The sequence below is a fragment of the Cupressus sempervirens genome, chromosome 1 (genome assembly GCF_028749045.1).
Source record: "Cupressus sempervirens isolate cs-2001-9-10 chromosome 1, ASM2874904v1, whole genome shotgun sequence".
NCBI classification, from domain to species: domain Eukaryota; kingdom Viridiplantae; phylum Streptophyta; class Pinopsida; order Cupressales; family Cupressaceae; genus Cupressus; species Cupressus sempervirens.
This window is the reverse complement of record NC_143118.1, coordinates 393,961,710-393,982,462: the sequence shown is the minus strand read 5'-3', so window position 1 is coordinate 393,982,462 and position 20,753 is coordinate 393,961,710.

Here is a 20,753-nt window from a genome sequence, read left to right as displayed (position 1 = left end):
AAACATATTCTTGAATCTATTAACAACACCTTTAACCCTTATTTCTTCTATTGACTCATGCAATAACATAGATTTGCAATAGCTAAATTCAAGACAATGCAATTCATAAGTTGAGTGAGGGTTAGACTTTGAATAACTTTCAACATAAAAGGGAAAAGATGATTTAATGTGTTGATAATAGCAAGACCTAGATATGAGCAACAAAATTGAATGATCCTACAACTGATCAGTGCCTTATCTATTGGGCAATTACATAAATTACAACCATACATCTCTTGGAAATCTTTGACATAACTCCTACACCAAGATCCTTGATCTATCTTTCACCTTGTGAATAGACATCTGCATCAAAATGAATCTCATACTCGCCCTATCCCACCATGAAGTCTGAAAATCCTGTGATAAATATCAAGCAATTACATGGCTCTTTGTTCCACAAGCAAAATACTTCAACCACATGTGTTTTTAAAACAAAATGCAACCTAATTTATGCTCTTTGTGGACAAATAAGAAGAAATTACAAACTCATGAATAGGAAACAAGATTCAAAATGAATGTAAACCCTTTGTTGTGCTTTATTCATTTTACTTCAACACAAATAAATGAAAGATGTATAGAAATGACTCATGAATCACCTAAAAAATGAGAATTATCTATATAAAACTTAGTGTTGCTCATTACCAGAGAAATTGCTGAAGGAAATGGTATCACAACAGTGAGTAGTTTTTCTCAAAAATTGGAACCAACTGGTTTCACAGTAAAAAAACTAGAACCCCTCAAATGGATGAGAGAAAGAAAGATATAGAAGGAGAGAATTCCCAGATCTGATTTGAAGATGACATGTGTCCACTTGAAATTTCGTCCTTTGTAGTTGCAAAACCTCTTTTCATCTTTCTACCCATTTGATCTAAATTAGATTTCATCAATATTCTGTAACTAACTTGAAAAATCTCCTATTTAATGATGAAAACCATTCTGCTTGCAAAAATATCTGAAAGTATCATGAAATACTGGTGAAATCTCCATTTAACTGACTTGAAGGTAACCATGTTCGACCCTAACTACATTTTTACCATGTTTTACCAAGCTTGTAACTGTGCTTTTAATTTTTACCAATTTCATTGAGAAGGCCCAAATTTTACATTTCTACCTATAACTTGAACCAGTGAAGACCTACTCAAGATCTGATTCCATATTTGGATTTCTCGTCTCGAGACGTGTCCAATGGTATATGATACTTTATATTTCAGATAAAAACAACCCCTCTGGTGATTGTTTGAAATTTCAAGCTCCCATCTAGAGTTTCACATTAAAATGCAAAAAATTGAAAAAAAAATTAAAATTCTATAGTCTGAAATATAGAAAATTACATTTTAAAACCAAAATTTCAAATTTTGGAAATTTGAGTGCTCAAAATGAGGCAAAGCTATTCATTATTTTAAAATAATTTCCATTATACCTCCCTTGGCCACTTAAATGATGCCACTTGTCACCTTCGGGTTGGTGAACTATACCCAGGCATGCCCCACAACCTTTACCAACTCTCACTAGATTTCTAGATTTCTGGGAGGTTGCCATGGTGCTTGCTAGAAAAACTCCCATTTTCTTGTGGTGACATGGTGACCACCAAAATCCAACAACCTTTTTCAACAGCTCCTACTCTGACCATTTATACGATGCCATTTGTCATTTTCTGATTCACCAACACTGCCACCACCAAATGTCCTAGACAAGACCCACAACTATCTTGGCAGATTTCAAGGTTTTCTAAGAGGTCGCCATGTCGCTTGCCGAAAAAGTTCCCATTTGTCGATGGTGACATAGCGACCACTAGATTTTGGCAACATTTTTTGACAACTCTCCTTTGCCATGTTGGTCAAAATTTACTCGATTTTTGCATCAACCATCAGCCCCACACATGTAGGTTTGGGCTTCTAAAATCCACATGTCTTTAAGATAGTTAGTGATATGTGATGAAAAGTATTCAAATATCATAAATCATCCTCGCACAGGCAAAGTGGGAATAAAATTTTTCCTTTGTTTTTTGCTCTGCTTCCTTGGCACTTCAAATTTTAATGCTGCCTTCCACCTTTTAAACTTGGAATGCTCGACTTCCTGTCCTTTCTTCTGGCTCCTTCTATGATGCGTGGCTTTGATGATGTATGCCACCTACTTTTGCCCTAGGATATCTTAAACTCCCATGGCACTGGAAAAAGATGACCTTGCACCCCCTGCCAATCACAATAAGTACCAATTGATCCTCTACCTGGTATTGTAGTGGCTGGTGGTTAGCTCCTCATGTGGAGCTCCCTGCTTCTGCAGGTTTCATTGCTACTTATTTACAAGCACTTATGCCACGTCCCTTGTCCTGCAAATTGGGGCATCTTCAAAACATGGGGCTGCTCCTCTGCACTTTTCTCCTTATGTCGCTGACAACTTCTCTTAAAAGCAGCTCCCAAGGCAGCTCCCCTACTTGGTTCACTACTTCCTCTCTTAGTCATTGCCTGCTCTTCAAACAATGCCTTCATGCTCCTCCTATGACCCATACTCTAAATCTATCTATCACTTTTCTCTCCTGTAAAGGAGCAAGTTTCCCCTTCTCCGTTGGGGCTTCTGAATACACACTTGCTGTGATGGCAATCCATGGCTACTTCCAATGTTTCCAATGAGATTTTTTACTACAAAGTGTTTCAAATAATTTATGGCATCTCCACATTCTTGTTGTGTGGTTTTAGCTTAAAAGATACGAGATGTCTCTAGTTACTAGCAGAGTGTGGAGTAATTGTATGCTCGTTTAATGCACAAATTCCTCTTCACCTTACTCATTAATCTCCCTAACATGCCTTTCAGTTGCTATGGATGGCTTCAACTCCAAAATGTGGTCTCAAAGGTCAACGTGCTGCTTTATTTTCCTTTAGAAGGCGTGGAGCTCCCCAATTTGCATTTAGTCTTCCTTGACTGCCCACATAGCTTCTTAGTCTATGTGGACCCTAGCTCCTCTCCTGCTCAGAGTTCCTTCATTCAATGTTGCGGCCTCTTTTGAACCTTTTTCGTATGCTGCATTTTCCTTGCCACCAATGGCTTCATTCTACCTCTAATGTTAGCTAAACATGGTGGCAGCTTTTCTACTTCTTGTTGCCAAGGAAACTCATAATGCCGAGCCATTTGTGCCTATTGTTATTCAACTTATACCACAAACCCTTCCATCTTCTTCAACCATTAATCTCCCATGACTCTTCCAGCTTTGATGCCATGGTTTTTAGATGGTCAATGATTTTCCTAATTTAGATTTCATTTGTTTAAATTTCTCTCAATTTGTATATTTGCAAATCATTCAAGTTCTTTAGATTACAACAGGGGACTTATTGATTCGACTTTTGCATTCAACTAGGGCATTGTAGTATTTACCCTTAGAAGTTATGGATTAGTGTTGTATACCCCTATATTTTGGCTTTGTTGGAGTAGCCTGGTCATAGAAGCTATCATATCTTAATCCATATGACCTTACTAGAACTGTATTGAAAATCCACTCATAGGAATAGATGAATCAAAAAGAGGCTAAAAAGCCCTATCGACCCTATGAACATAGAAGAGCAAGAGCCACTATCCTTAAGGTAGGCATGAACATTGCCCTAACTACAATACTTTTATCTAGTCAAGACATTGCACAAAGGAAAATCAAAATAGTCTTACTTGCGGCACTCTCAATTATTTTAATTGAAGGAATAATGCTCATTCTAATAGTAGGAGAGGAATTGAGAAATTTAATGAGGATCTAGTTGGGCAAGGGTATGCATATAATACACCATATTACAGAGGATCATAACTGGAAGGCTGCAACCTTTTTTTATCCGTCAATTTTGAATTCAATGGTTGGTGTGACAACAACAATTATTTTGGGAGGACACTTGGACAATTTAATGCACGAGATACCCTATTGGATTTTCATTTCTATTCTAGCTCCTCTTAGAGCTTGATTGCCTTTCCTCTAAAATGCTTTAAGGGATGTCTAAGTCCAACAATCACTTTTAGGAACTCCTGGCAATTTGATGAAATCAGTTAGGCCCCAAAGCGGGTCCATCTAATTTTTTATTTTTTTTTCAAAAAATTGATACTCCAAACTGATTTATTTAGCATCTGGCAATGATTGAAATCAGATTTGACCACTGATCGATCATTAAAACTCATTTAAGATCTTATCTATAAATTGTGATTTTCTGCTAACAGGGACTGTCGATTGGCTTTAAAAACTGATCCAAACACCCAACCTAGCCTTGAGAATATACATACTAATTCTCTGTTCCACATATTCTTACCCTATCAAATATCATCTCATGATGAATTCTTAGTCAAAAGATATTGACTGTCAAAGTTGCCCTCTCAAAACTCCCTGCAAGAAAACATGTTAGAAAACTATAAATGACGTTCAAATTTGGCTTCAAAAGCTGGGTAAATTGACACTTGGGGAAATGAAAAATGGAGCATTGGTTCACTATCATGAGGATAATATGAATCTACAATTAGGGCTCATGACGAATAATAGGACACATTTGGTGAGCGGTCAAAGTGGGCTACTCAAAATTTGCAGATTGGAAGCACTAGTAGAAAAACAATAAATGACCAACTTTGAGGGATTCAAAACCTAGTCAAACTAATTCAAAATGACTTGAAAGCTGAAATTTAGGCTCTTTGGTATGGACACTAAACACTTCCAAACCGGTGAGTCATGAAAATTTAATGGGTGCAAGATATTCAATTGCAAACATATGCTCCTGTCGCTATTTGACACTTAGGCAAAAATGCAGAATTGGACATTGCTAAAAATGGGACTTCACGAAATAGCTTAGAATGGAAATTTATCATCATGGAACACATACATGTATTGAATGCAAGGTGTTAGAAACATTAAACACCTCTTAGGCCTCATAGGTACAACCGGGTATGCATGCATCAAAAGGCGCTTATAGGACTTGATTTTTTCAATGGTACTCAAAATCGAGGGTTAAATTGTGAGTCCCAATAGTGGCTCTATCTGGGGATGCATGTCCCTTGTGGGCATGGCAAGGATTCAGATCTTTGGAAGAAGCAAACCATTCCAAAAAGTTCTCTCGAACAACTTTATTGAAAGCAAGAAACAACTACTCCTATTATGTACAAATAATGGCTCCGAGCCATCGAACTTCAACAAAAACTTTTACCTCTATCATAAATCTGATTTTCATCTAAACTTTCATGAGGTAAGCTAGAAATATTATTTCTATCATTTTCACCAATCATATTAACATTCTGAATCAACTCACTTGGCCAAACTGAATCTACATCCTCACTTACATAACACATATAAAAACTAGATTCACTTTCTTCAACAACTCATTATGAAAGTTATGATCAGCACGCTTAAAAACATCAAACTCAAACTAAAACTCTTCTTCAATTAATGAATATTGCATGCTATCAGTCTTGAATATGAAAGCTTCATACTCAACTTGGGGAAAAGGTCACACATACCTTGAAATTGTGTATCCTTATGTATAATCGGATGGTACTCAAATGAGCAATAAGATCTATACTAAAAAATGTCATCAATATCAGAATCTAAAACTAATCTTGAATCTTCAAATAGTCCTTTGAAATCAACAAATGGATTAGTCATCATGTTAAAGTATTCATCATAAAACTTAGTACAAGGTGTACACTGATTTTCAATAACAACTTCATCAAACACCTTGTTATCCATATCATGAGATGCAAAATCATCATCTTCACTATCACATCTGGAAGAAGAACAATTTGATCTCTTACAGCAGTAGGAAAATGTATCATCATTAAATTCATCCTCAATTAAATCTGAACATTCCATGTGCTCTTCAAAAAGTGGGTTGATAACTCCATGCAAAGCTCCTTTGTAGACATTATGACAAGTGATGTGATGATCAACATCAAACTCTTCACCATACAATGGATTTGAAAAAACCTTGAAACCACTTCTAACATCACTGTCATGAACACTTTCAGCATATAAAGAAGAAAAACCAAAATCATCACAAGAAGACACATCATCCACTTCATCAACAAAGCATGTAGAATATAGATCAATATTATTTGCATTGTCTTCATGAAGGTGATCCAAATGTCTTGCAAACCAATCATCATTCATTTTATCAATAGGTGTTGATGAATTAACCTTAGAATCATTTGTATATTGTTGGTTACTACTGCATATATCTTCAAGACATTCATCTACACAATTAGGTACTCCATCCTTATAAATAATCTCTTCGTCCTCATATTATATAGACAAATCTTCTTCACAACTTTCAACATCAAGATGACTTGTATAACTCTGAAATGGAACTTCACTTTTAGATTTAGAAAAAGAACTCATACCTTTTCTTTCATAAGAGTACTCACTTCCGTCATTGCTTTCTTCTTCCCAAATTGCATTAGATTCATGTGAAGATGAACATGTACTACCACTGTCCTCTTCTTGACTCGAGTAACAACTCTCATCATTATCTTCACATGACGCTTCTTCATAATACATCGGATCAACAACTTTACTTTCATCACTTGAAAGATCACTCCCAGCTTCTTCATCCTCATACTGAGATGAATACCTTTCCTCTTCATGATTCGTTAACTTTTCAACGTAACACAAATCATCAATAGAGGAATGAATAAATAAATTTATATCTTGCACGTATACTTTGTCAAATGAATCAACTTTATCATCTGTCATTGTGATATCACAAACATGTGCACTATATTCAACAAGAACAGACTCAGCTCCTTTTTGCAACAAAGAGACTTCATGTTCACATGTTTTTGCTTCTGAATTTTCAACAAGATTATTGACAATAGTAGGGGTACCTATTTGTTGATCTGAAAATAAACACTTTTTATGACACTAACTCTTCCTTTGAACCTCATCTTGTTGGCAAACATTCCTAGAGAAGTGACACCTAGTTAATCAATACTTTATGTTATTTTCAATCTCTATTGCTGTCATGAATTCCTGATGCAAAGTCTTAGGTTCTTTATCTCTCAATAGGTAACTCATCTTTTTATCAAATGCGTCAAGATAAAATACTAACCACACTTGATCATCTAGCTTACATCTTCAAGAATTTCATTTAAAACTTTTGCAAATCTGATATTAAATTCAGGAACTAATTCATCAATCCTCATTTGAATCTTCAAGAACCTATCAAAATAATTAGAGATGCTTACTCTTTCCTTGAACTTCTTCATGAAGGCTGAAAGTAGTTCATCCCAAGATGAAATAGAATATGTTGGTAGAAAAGAAAACCAATCCTTAGCATCACATTTCAATGCTTGAACAAACAACTTCATATGCACATATTCATGAACAATTTCATAGTCACCAATCAAATCACTAGACATCTGAACATGATGACTGGATGAAATTTCATAGTTCCCACCAAACTTAGGTAGATACTTTCTGAGATTATACAATATAGGGTTTGGAAAACCATGAACACCATCAAAAAATAATGGCATATATCTCTTGGTAGAAATAGATCTAGAATTCTTATAGACAGGCTACATACTAGGTGAGAAGAAATTTTCTATTTCTTACAAACTCTAAAACTCATTCACCAAGGTTACTCTCACAATTCATTACTTGTAGCAAATCTGAAACTCTTTCTACCAATTTAAATTCTGAACATACTTCAAAATATGAAAACACTTGATGAATCTATCTCTCACAAAGTATGTTGAAATGTACCAAACCAATCTTCTATTTAGTGCTGAAAATACCACTTGACGGAGAAAATTTTGTAAAGCTTACTTTCATGTAAATGAAACCACATGAAGGTGGAAAATAACTTTGAATTTTGATGCTTAAAACATTGATCTACTAATATGCATAGGTGTTGATTTCAATTCTTCACATTGTTGATCAAATCCTTGTAGAGTTGCCATCTCCTTGAGGAGAACTAAATGAAATCACTGTTGTGACTCATTCTTACATTCGAATTTCTTATGACAACAGATCAAACACAACACTTCAAAACTTATCAGTCAAGAATTCATATATTCTCTCTTCTTCCTTACAAATTATCATAACTTTTAGATCTGCATAATTTAGTTGAAAGGTCTTGTAAACATTTATATGTAACCAATCTACACTGGTACAAAGATCTCTTAGAGAGTTGCCACTCATAATTGTGAGAAAGATTTAAAACATGATTCATAGCATGACAAATCTGAACTAAACTTTCAACTGATAGAACTTGCAAATCATTAAACATTTAGAAGAGAGAAACCAAATTCAAACAATTCTAACTCTGAATTTATGGTAGTACTTTGAAAACCACAACCAGCTGAATTGATTGAAAATAAAACTTAGTAACAACATAATCTGCATTCAATCCTTTAAAGCTACTGTTGTCCATCCACAAAGATTAACTGGGGAACACAAAACCTTGCATACAAATCTAAATATGCAAAATATATCAAAGGTTTCCAGCTCCATGATTTAGGCATTTACAACCTTAGTCCCCAGCAGAGTCACCATTTTGTCGGTGTTTTGAAATGCTACTAGTTTCAAATTACCCCGATGAGAACAAAAAACATCTAGGGATAGCTACATTCCATCCTTAATATATCATTTTAGACACTAGGCCAACTATAAGACTAGATGCTTCTTCTACTTCAGGCTCTGCAAAACCTAGGTGGGTGGACCTTATATTCAATTTATATGGTACCAGTGCTAAACATATTCTTGAATCTATTAACAATAGATTTAGCCCTTATTTCTCCAAATATCAAGTAATATTGATCTATAATATTGATCATTAACAACATAGGGTTTGGAAAACCATGAATGCCATCGAAAACTAATGGCATATGTCTCTTGGTAGAAATAGATCTAGAATTCTTATAGACAAGCTACATACTAGGTGAGAAGAAATTTTCTATTTCTTACAAACTTTAAAACTCATTCACCAAGGTTACTTTCAGAATTCATTACTTGTAGCATATCCGAAACTCTTTCTACCAATTTAAATTCCTAACATACTTAAAAATATGAAAACACTTGATGAATCTATCTCTCACAAAGTATGTTGAAATCTACCAAACCAATCTCCTATTTAGTGCTGAAAATACCACTTGATGGAGAAAGTTTTGTAAATCTTACTTTCATGTAAATGAAATCACATGAAGGTGGAAAATACCTTTGAATGTTGATGCTTAAAACATTGATTTGCTAATTGGCATAGGTGTTGATTTCAATTCTTCACACCGTTGATCAAATCCTTGTAGAGCTACTATCTCCTTGAGGATAACTAAATGAAATCACTATTGTGACTCATTCTTACATTTGAATTTCTTATGACAATAGATCAAGCACAACACTTCAAAACTTATTAGTCAAGATTTCATATATTCTCTCTTCTTCCTTACAACTTATCATAACTTTTAGATCTACACAATTCAGTTGAAAGGTGTTCTAAACATTTATATGTAACCAATCTACACTAGTATAGAGATCTCTTAGAGAGTCACCACTCATGATTGTGAGAAAGATTTAAAACATGATTCATAGCACGAAAAATCTGAACTAAACTTTCAACTGATAGAACTTGCAAATTATTAAACATTTAGAAGAGAGAAAACACCATCAAACAATTATGACTCTGAATTTACAGCAATACTTTGAAAACCACGATTGGCTGAATTGATTGAAAATAAAACTTAGTAACAACATAATCTACATTCAATCCTTCAAAGATACTGTTGTCTATGCATAAAGCTTAATGGGGGAACACAAAACCTTGCATACAAAACTCAATATGAAAAATATATCAGAGGTTTCCAACTCCATGATTCAGGCATTTACAACCTTTGTCCCCAGAAGAGTCACCATTTTGTTGGTGTTTTGGAATGCCACAAGTTTCAAATTACCCCGATGAGAACAAGACACATCTTGGGGCAGCTACCTCCCATCCTAAACATATCATTTCAAACACCAAGCCAACTATAAAGCTAGACCCTTCTTCTACTTTAGACTCTACAAAACCTAGGCAAGTGGATCTCAGATTCAATTTATATGGTACCAGTGCTAAACATATTCTTGAGTCTATTAAGAACAAATTTAACCCTTATTTATCCTAATGATTCATGCAATAACAAAGACTTGTAATAGCTAAATGCAAGACAATGCAATTCATAAGCTAAGTGAGGGTTAGACTTTGAATAACATTCAACATATAAGGGAAAAGATGATTTAATGTGTTGATAATAGCAAGACCTAGATATGAGCAACAAAAGTGAATGATCCTACAATTGATCAGTGCCTTATCTATTGGGCAATTACATGAATTACAACCTTACATCTACTGGAAATCATTGACATAACTCCTACATCAAGATCACTGATCTATCTTTAGCCTTGTGGATAGACATCTGCATCAAAATGAATCTCATACTCGACCTATCCCACCTTGAAGTCTACAAACCCTATGATAAATATCAAGCAATTACATGGCTCTTTGTTCCACAAGACAAATACTTCAACCACATGTGTTTTTTAAACAAAATGCAACCTAATTTATGCTCTTTGTGTACAAATTAGAAGAAATTAGAAACTCATGAACAAGAGACAAGATTCAAAATGAATGTAAATCCTTTGCTATGCTTTATTCATTTTCGTTGAAAAAAAATACATGAAAGATGTATAGAAATGACTCATGAATCACCTAAAAAATGAGAATTATCTATATAAAACTTAGTGTTGCTCATTACCAGAGAAATTGCTGAAGGAAATGGTATCACAACAGTGAGTAGTTTTTCTCAAAAATTGGAACCAACTAGTTTCAAAGTCAAAAAGCTAGAACCCCTCAAATGGATGAGAGAAAGAAAGATATAGAAGGAGAGAATACCTAGGTTTGATCTGAAGAAAACATGTATCCACTTGAAATTCCATCCTTTGTAGTTGCAAAACCTCTTTTCATCTTTCTACCCATTTGATCTAATTTAGTTTTCATCAATATTCTGTAACTAACTTGAAAAATCTCCTGTTTAATGATGAAAACCATTCTACTTGCCAAAATATCTAAAAGTATCATGAAATGCTAGTGAAATCCCCATTTATCTAACTTGAAGGTAACCAAATTCGACCCTAACTGCATTTTTTCCATGTTTTACCATGCTTGTAACTGTGTGTTAAATTTTTACCAATTCCACTGAGAAGGTCCAAATTTTACATTTCTGCCTATAACTTAAACCAATGAAGACCTACTCAAAATCTTATTCCATATTTGGATGCCTCATCTCGAGACCTTTCCAATGGTGTTTGATACTTGATATTTCAGATAAAAAAAACCCCTCTGGTGATCATTTGAAATTTTAGGCTCCCATCTAGAGTTTCACTTTAAAATGCAAAAATTTAATTTTAAAAAAAAATTCTTTAGTTTGAACTATAGAAAATTACATTTTAAAACCAATTTCAAATTTTGGAAATTTGAGTGCTCAAAATGAGGCAAAGCTATTCATTATTTCAAAATATTTTCCCTTATACCTCCCTTTGTCACTTAAATGATGTCCCTTGTCACCTTTGGCTTGGTGAACTATAAACAAGTGGGCCCCACAGACTTTACCAACTCTCACTGGATTTCTTGGTTTTTGAGAGGTCACCATGGTGCTTGCCGAAAAACCTCTCATTTTTTGGTGGTGACATGGTGACCGCCAAAATTCAACAACCTTTTCCGACAGCTCCTATTCTGATCATTTATATGATGCCACTTGTCATTTTTTGATTTTTTGATGCTACCACATCACCGCCAAATGTGATGAACAAGACCCACAACTTCCTCACTAGATTTCAAGGTTTTTTGAGTGGTCACCATGTCCCTTGCCAGAAAACCTCCCATTTTCTAGTGGAAACATAGCGAGAACCAAATTCTGACAACATTTTCTAACAACTCTCCTTTGCCACATTGGTCAAAATTTACCCAATTTCTGTGTTGACCATAGGCCCCACGCATGCAAGTTTGGGCTTCTACAAGCAGTGTGCCTTTAAGATAGTTCGTGATATGTGATGAGAAGTATTTAAATATCACAAATCATCCTCACACATGTAATGTGGGACTAGCGTTTTCCCTTTTTTTTTACTCTACTTCCATGGCGCTTTAAACTTTAACGCCGCCTTCCACCTTTTAAACTTGGAATGCTTGACTTCCTATTCTTTCTTCTAGCTCCTTCTATGATGCATGCCTTTGATGATGTATGCCACCTACTTTTTCCTTGGGCAATATTAAATTCCCATGGCACTAGAAAAAGATGACCTTACTCCCCCTGCCAATCATGATAAGTACCAATTGATCCTCTGCCTAGTATTGCAGTGGCCAGTGGTTAGCTTCTCACGTGGAGCTCCCTGCTTCTATGGGTTTTATGCTACTAATGGGCACTTATGCCATGTCCCTTGTCCTACAAATTTGGGCTTCACCTTACTCATTAATCTCCCTAACATACTTTTCACTTGTTGTGGATGGCTTCAGCTCCAAAACATGGTCTCAAAGGTCAATGTGCTGCTTTATTTTCCTTTAGAAGGCGTGGAACTCCCCAATCTGCACATAGTCCTCCTTGACTACCCACCTAGCTTCTTACTTTGTGTGAACCATAGCTCCTCCATTGCTCAAAGTTCCTCCATCTAGTGTTGTGGCCTCTTCTAAACCTTTTTCGTTGGCTACATCTTCCCTGCTTCCAATGGCTTCATTCTGCCTCTAACGTTAGCTAAACATGGCGATAATTTTTCTGCTTCTTATTGCCAAGGAAACTCATAATGCCAAGCCATTTACATCTTTTGTTATTCAACTTACACAGAAAACCCTACCATCTTCTTCAACCATTAATCTCCCACGACTCTTCCAGCTCTAATGCTATGGTTTTCAGATGCTCAATGATTTTCCTAATTTAGATTTCATTTGGTTAAATTTCTGTCAGTTTTTATATTTGCAAATCATTCAAGTTCTTTAGATTACATCAGGGGACTCATTGATTCAGCTTTTACATTCAACTGGGGCATCCTAGTATTTACCCTTGGAAGTTATGGATTCGTGTTGTATAACCCTATAATTTGGCTTTGCTGGAGTATCCTGGTCATAGAAGCTATCATATTTTACTCGATATGACCTTACTAGAACTATATTGAAAATCCACTCCTAGGAATAGATGAATCAAAATGAGGCTAAAAAGCCCTATCAACCCTCTAAACACACACAGAAGAGCAGGAGCCACTACCCTCAAGGTAGGCATGTACATTGCCCTAACTACAATGAATTCATCTAGTCAAGACATTGCACAAAGGAAAATCAAAATAGTCTTACTTGCGGGGCTCTCAATTATTTTAATTGAAGGAATAACACCCATTCTAATAGTAGGAGAGGAATTGAGAAATTTAATGAGGATCTAGTCGGGCAAGGGTATGCATATGATACACCATATTATAGAGGGTCATAACTAGAAGGCTACAACCTTTTTCTATTCGTCAATTTTGAATGCAATGATTGGTGTGACAGAAACAATTGTTTTGGGAGGACACTTGGGAAATTTAATGCCTGAGATACCTTATTGGATTTTCATTTCTATTCTAGCACCTCTTAGAGCTTAACTTCCTTTCCTTTGAAATGCTTTAACAGATGTCTAAGTCCAACAATCACTTTTAGGAACTCCAACTAGTTTGATGAAATCAGTCAGGCCCCAAAGTGGGTCTAGCTAAATTTTTTTTTTTTTTCAAACAAATGATACTCCAAACTGATTTATTTAGCATCTGGCAATGATTCAAATCAGATTTGACAACTAATCGATCATTAAAACTCATTTCAAATCTTATCTACAAATTGTGATTTTCTGCTAATAGGGCCTGTCAACTGGCTTTAAAAATTGATCCAAACACTTGATCAGGCCTTAAGAATATACATACTAATTCTCTATTCCACATGTTCTCACCCTATCAAATCTCGTCTCATGATGAATTCTTAGTCAAAAGATATTGACTGTCAAAGTTGCCCTCTCAAAACTACCTACACAAAAAGATGTAAGAAAACTATAAATCACTTTTGGATTTGCCTTCAAAAACTGGGGCATCGGTTCACTATCATGAGGAAAATATGAATCTATTATTAGGGCTCACAACAAATAATAGGACACATTTAGGGAGCGGTCAAAGTTGGGTACTCAAAATTTGCAGACTGGAAACATTGGCAGAAAAACATTTTTTGCAAATGAAATGGACCTGGAAAAGTGTGCAAATAGATTTGTCAAGATTTGAAAATTGGAAAACTTGAAGTATTATCAGAGTACAACACAATGGTACAATCCATTCAATCTCACCAATAAAAAGTTACAAATTGCATTTGGAATCACGTTCAAAAACTAATCAAATGGATTCTTCATAAGCTCAAAATTGAAACATAGCAAGTCTCTGAGCTCTAAAATACAATGCAAAAGGAATTATTTCATTTTGGTCAACTAGGTCAAATTTATAACAAGTCAACTAGGGCTTCCCAGAATTCAGAATAATTCACATCAACATGACAACAATAAATGACCAACTTTGAGGGATTCAAAACCTAGTCAAACAGATTGGAAATGACTCAAAAATTGAAAATTAGGCTCTCTGGTATGGACACTAAACACTCCCAAAGGAGTGAGTCATGAAATGTTATAGGGTGTGAGATATTCAATTGCAAACACAGGCTCCTGTCGCTGTTTGACACTTAGGTTAAAATGCAGAATTGGACACTGCTCAAAATGGGACTTCATGAAATAGCTCGGAATGGCATCTTATCATCATGGAACACATAGATGTACTGAATGCAAGATGTTAGAAACATTAAACACCTCTTAGACCTCATAGGTACAACCAGATATGCATGCATCAAAAAGCATTTATAGGACTTGATTTTTCAATGGTACTCAAAATCGAGGCTTCAATTTTGAGTCCCAATAGGGAGCACTCCTCGATGTATTATAGAAAATAATGTTAGGAAAGTTTACAAAAGAGGAACATCCTTATCTTTCAAAAGCTACTAGTTTCTCATCACATAAAATGAAATTTAATGCGGTAGTAGTTTCTAAACAAGATTATTTTCCTTTCTACTGTCTTCAAAATCAAAGATGACAAGAAAATTCTATAGCTTTATCCTACCTAGTTTTGCAATTCAATGGGGTTTCTACCTACACATTTTTATCCCTCCACATACATATACATAACCATTCTCTCTCTCTCTCTCTCTCTCTCTCTCTCTCACACACACACACACACACACACACACACACACACACACACACACACACACACACACACACACACCATCATCATCATCATCATCATCACCTTATTGTTTCAATGCATATATGTGGTTTACCTACTACTTTAGCAAAAGTAATAGTTTTGAATCAATTAAAAAAGTGCTACCTGATTTTAGTAGTAACTAGGTAGCTTGGAACTTATGTGACATGTTAGTAACTTAAAAAAATAACTTAGATAATATGTCTTGAACTAATTATAATAGATTTTTTATTTCTTTTGTGTATCTCATGTATGAGTTTGTAGTACTCTATGTTGGTAAACTAATTTTTTCTTTCCAGTTCTGGCTCACGAATGCCCTAATTTATGAACAAATTATGATTACAATAGTTTCAAAAGTGGTTTCATGAAGATTTAATTTCCTCTGAATTATTAGGTATAGCTCCCTATTATGAAATTTTCAATTAATTTTATTTATTCCTAAATGTAAACAAAGTATGTTCTTAACCAGAGAAAAAGAGAGGAAAACTAAGTCAAACCTATATGGAATTCAACTTAGGCAAGAAGTAATGTTTTGAGGGTTAGTCAAATCTAACAAACTCACACCTCTTATGAATTCATACTAAAATTAATTGATCTATCTAGGAACTAATTTGAGGAAAACATTATATTGAATGAAAACATATAAAGAATCTCTTTGAGTTTTAGGTGACAATTCCTATCACATTCAACTCACTGTATTAAAATAGGGGAAACAAAATTCTTTTTATTCCTTGCTTTAATTCCAAATAAAGAGAAACAACAAGCTAATAACAACTATTTCAAATGGAATAGAAAATGATTGATACCAAAATACCATTCAATTGACTCTACAACATCAAGTCTTTCATACCAAAAATTTGCCAACCTTTTTTTAATCTTTCATTATCATACATATAGAATTCTGAGGTGACCGTTACAAAGGAAGTTTAACCAGTTCATCTTCTCAAAACTAACAAATGGCAAAGAGCTAGTTTGTCTATTATAAGGATTACAAAATAGAAATGAAAAGGGCAGAATATGAATTACTTCGCCTTCTTCCCTTTCTTTGTTTTCTCCCTATAGGCATTGGCAGCAACAATAATCAAAATCAACTCTTCATGTCTTTGTGCATGCACATTAGTGTACCTCAAGAGCCATCTGGAATGTTCCCTAGCCAAATCTTTGATAGCATTCAATCTATCTTGCAATTCCTCCATGGCCACATGTATGCACCTACCAAGTTTTTGAAGCTCGAGAACTCTGTTCTAGTGCCCTAAAGATATGTTTGTCAGGCTATCTATAAAATTGAAGAAATTATTCTACATGACAATGATTCTAATTATTCCTTTTCCTTGCCCACTAGTCTGCAAATTTGTGTGCAGTCCTTTTAGGAGTTTGTAACCTCTATCTTGATCTTTCTTTACCTTATCCTCAGTCTCTTTTAGACCTTTCTCTCCCTCCAAGATCATTTCTAACTTGAACTGCATGCTTTGTAACCATTTGAACAAAGGCTCATCTCCTTTGGGCAAAATCTTAGCTTTGACAGCTTCCTTTGATTTCATGTGAATAATCATCTTCAATAGAGATACACAATCATCACTCTTAGTTCTCTCCATGGACAAGGTATTTCTATTAGATGAAATGTTATCTTTTTCTATTTCTAGTCTTAAGATAACATTTTTGATTTTCTCTATAATGGAGAGCCCTTCTAATCTAAGCTTGTCACTCCATTCTTTACCAATTTGGCCAAAATGCTTATCTTCTTGAAGCTAGGAGATAAGTGCTTGAACATCAACAGTAGTAGGATTACTAGTCATGGGCATTCCAGAGATGTTCACCAATGGAATGACTAGTTCTCTGATAAACCTATTTAGTTCTTGTTTCTCCATGTTCATCCTAACCTTTGATAATTTGAGGTTCTCCAATTGTTCTTCAATTACCTCATTTGTCAACTTCATAAGCCAACCTTGGTATCATGTTTGGTTTCCCCAAGATCTACCAAATGTAGAGTAAAATCATTGGTAGGCATATCTTCAATTCTTCCATCTTTGGTGGGTTTCATAATCTCCATTGTTAGGTGTCCTCTTTTTGGATCTTGTCAAAGAATAGACAGGGTATTCTATTTCTTGCCCTTAATGTAGATCTAGAGCGAACTGCAAGACATAAGGTATCCTTATTGGGAGCCTCTTCATCCTTTCTCTTTCTCTCTCTCTCTAGAGTGTCCTCCAACTAGGAGTTAGTGCCTATCACCTGTCTCAAGTGAATCTATGCTGAACATTTTCTTCTTGATCAGAGTAATTATTTTCACAGTTGCAAAGAAAGGATTCTTTTGAGCTTGAGAGACAAGCTTTGAGGACTCTAAGCCTTTTTCCATTTCTGTAGCCTTCTTAGCTTCTTCATCTAACTCGATGGACTCACTATCACTGCTTCCTCCATCTCCTAAATCTACTACTTGCACTTGAGGGCTACTTGGCAGGAGAAGTGTAGCACTCATAGTTGGAATAGGACTATTATGAGGTGAGGGAACTAGAGTAATATCACTATCTTTTGGTTCATCCACTTTCTTCTCCATTTCTTACTAGGCACCGATCACTAGGAGGGAGCCATCTTGGCAAGTCTTAGCCATGGGGATGTTTTTGTTTGGAGATTGATCACCTCCATTTGATGGTTGAGCCGGTCCTTGAGTTATGGCCAAGGTTATGCTTGATGTGCCACCTTGAGAGGAGGTAGGGGCAGATGCTAGAGAAGCTTGAGAGGGTGTGCTCTTACTCTAGCTTCTTTGCACTGTGTTCCATTCAACCCACCTCCCAGTTCTTTTGATGATTTTGGCCATCATGACATCTAGCTCTTCTCTAGTATCCTCATAAGGCTTAGAGTTGATAGGAGTGCCTCTTAACTTTTTCAAATATGTATTACTATACATATTCTAACTATCATCCTCTACTCCTTCAACATCAATGTTAATTTGGTACAATTTCACTTGATCCACTATGAATCTGGCAAAAGCATGGTCCCGACTCTCAAATTCATCTTTACAATCCACCCAATAGTCTTCGACCATGGTGATGTGCTTGATCACACTCCCAATCTACAACACTTCCCATGCATACCCATTCAGGTAAAACATAGGCCTTAAGACCTCATACATTTCCAACTTGTATTTCATATCAAAGGCCTTCAACATATTCTTTACATTAGAAAAGGACTCATAGCTGCAAGCTCCCATCTTCATAGGGAACTCATATCCCTTCTTCTTTAAACTCCTACTCAACATGTTCACTTGGATTGCTTTTGGACTAAATCTCCTCTCTGCACATCCTTGGGGCTACCTAAAAATTCTCATTGTAAAAACATCATTAACTCTTGTATATTCAACATAACTATTTTCCAGCTACAAACATGGGTAGAATTCAGAAGACTTCACATCATCAAGGAAATTTTCTACCCTTGGGAGGCCTAGCCATAACTAAAGAGAAGCTAGCATGTAAATTAGAAAAGAGGACATATAGAAGGTGTTTTAGAACTTTGCAGCATTGAGAGCATTGGATAGATTCTCACTTACCTCATGAGCCCAGTCAATATATTGGGTATGTAAACAAATAACTTGTACGAAGCAAAAATATTGCTCAAGGAAATTTAAATTGTCTACCTCACCTTTCAATTTGTGTAGAAGAACCAGAATGTCTACAATCTTAGGTTTGAGATTATTACCAAAAAGGGTCTTAGGGACCTTACTCTTGGTGCTCTATAGCTTTTGAAACCATGTTTGCATAATCTCCTTTCTCCAGACCATTTTCTTTGTGGAAAACTCAAAGATAGTTCCACCAATTGTCAAATTTGAAAACTCCATTCATTCTAGAATTCATAGACAATTCACCACATTTTTTCTATCAATGGAAATCAATATCGTATCATTTAGAAATACAATCTGCCTTGTATCCGAGCTGTAGTGATTTATGCATTCGTAAATTAATTCTAGGGCTTGGACTACTATTAGGAAACTGGCTACTTCAACTAGCCCACATCCTCAGAGCTTCCCCGTTATGGGATGAATCGGCTCTGATCTTGCTCTCTTTTGAAAGTCTTGCACATCATATAAATGGAGAGAAGTGTCCGTGAAATTTTGTAGTGCAAACTTGATTCCATTTAGCCTGTCGAAGCCCATAAATCTAGTTGCCATTCTATCTGAGAATGAATTGAATTTTGAATCTAGAAGAAGAAAAGAATAGTGAATGCACAAACATAGGCTATTTGAAAAATTTGTTTGAATTAATAGAATAACAATTCAAGCAAGAGCGGTAGTTTGTATAACTGTTTATGTTTCCATTTATATAGGAGTTTCAATTCACCCATTGATCTTTAGGATTCATGCCACACAAATGAATTATAGGATAAATATGTTGAAATAGTAAATGTGAGGGTCTTAATGGATAACTTGGTGTCTTTTCACTATTCTATTGGCCCAACGGTAACTTTCCTTCCTTTCACACTTACTTTCCCATTTCCCATTAAGTTTCGGGAAGTTATGAACAGAGTACTATGTAAGAAAATATCCACCAAATCAAATCTTGCTTAATAGATCTTTCTCGCAATGGTTAGATTGTTTCCATTATCATCTTAAGATATTTTGTATGCAAAATCTGAGTTCAATTCACTTATAAACTTGATTTTCTTTTAAATGTGGAAAATCGTCCTCATGGGTTGGAAACCCACCAAGATGAAGACAATTTTCATTTCTTTGCCTAGGCCTTCTTTTAACTTTACCTTTTGACTTATTGCTTCCTTTGGGTTTGGAGATGTCCATAAGGAGTGTGAAACTTAGTTAGGGACCCACCTCTCATTTCATTTCCTCTAGAATTTCCTTTTATGGGAAACAAACTTCATGGGTTGAAAACCCACCGAGGAGAAGTTGAATTTCAATTTTGCACCTAAGATGATTTCAAGAGTTGTGATGAATTTTTAATACCTCCTAAGGTAGATAATCATAAAAGAAATAGGAATTTATCATAAGGTACTTTATCATCTTCTTATTGTGGCTCATATGCATCATTTGGTGCCCTTCACGAGAAATTGCTTTCATGGGTTGAAAACTTGCCGAGGAGAAGATGAAGTCCAGATTTTTGCAAGCTTCTTCTTTTCATGGAGAATATGATAGGCCACAAGTGGACACAACTTTTGTGAATGATCTTTGCATGTTACGAGAATCTCCATTGGATTAGGTACTAAGCTACCCACAAGACTCACAACATAAAGGTAAACCACCTAGCTATGAAATGTGGAGAAGGGGAAGATGAAAAATCTGATGAAGAATCCTTCCACCTAAGGGGGCTTGAAATTAGACTCGGACATACCTAGGACTTAACTAAGACACAAAATTTTCCACTTTGCAAAATGGTTACAGGGTGAAAAGTTGGGCAACACTCTATAAATTTGATATAAAAGAAAAAGCATT